The sequence below is a fragment of the Gopherus evgoodei genome, chromosome 1, assembly GCF_007399415.2.
Source record: "Gopherus evgoodei ecotype Sinaloan lineage chromosome 1, rGopEvg1_v1.p, whole genome shotgun sequence".
In the NCBI taxonomy this organism is placed as follows: Eukaryota; Metazoa; Chordata; order Testudines; family Testudinidae; genus Gopherus; species Gopherus evgoodei.
In genome coordinates, this window is record NC_044322.1 from 156,612,599 (window position 1) to 156,612,878 (window position 280).

Sequence of the window (280 nt, forward strand, 5' to 3'; positions counted from 1 at the left end):
GCAAATGGGAATTCCACAGAAATGTGAAGCTCTTGTTATCTGAGAAATCACTAAACACCACCAGCCAAGCTCGCCTATTCAGGGACTTCTTATTGGAGAGCCAGGAAAGAGAAGTAAATGCACTTCTTTTAATTTAAATTCATGAGCTATCTTGTTGTGGCATAAAAGGGAATGAGGTAAATGTCCTGAATTTACTTCACTCCGAAATAAATGTACAGTATCTGAGATAATACAGTGAGCATGAGGTGTAAGATAATTAGAGCTGAGCAAATAATTTGCA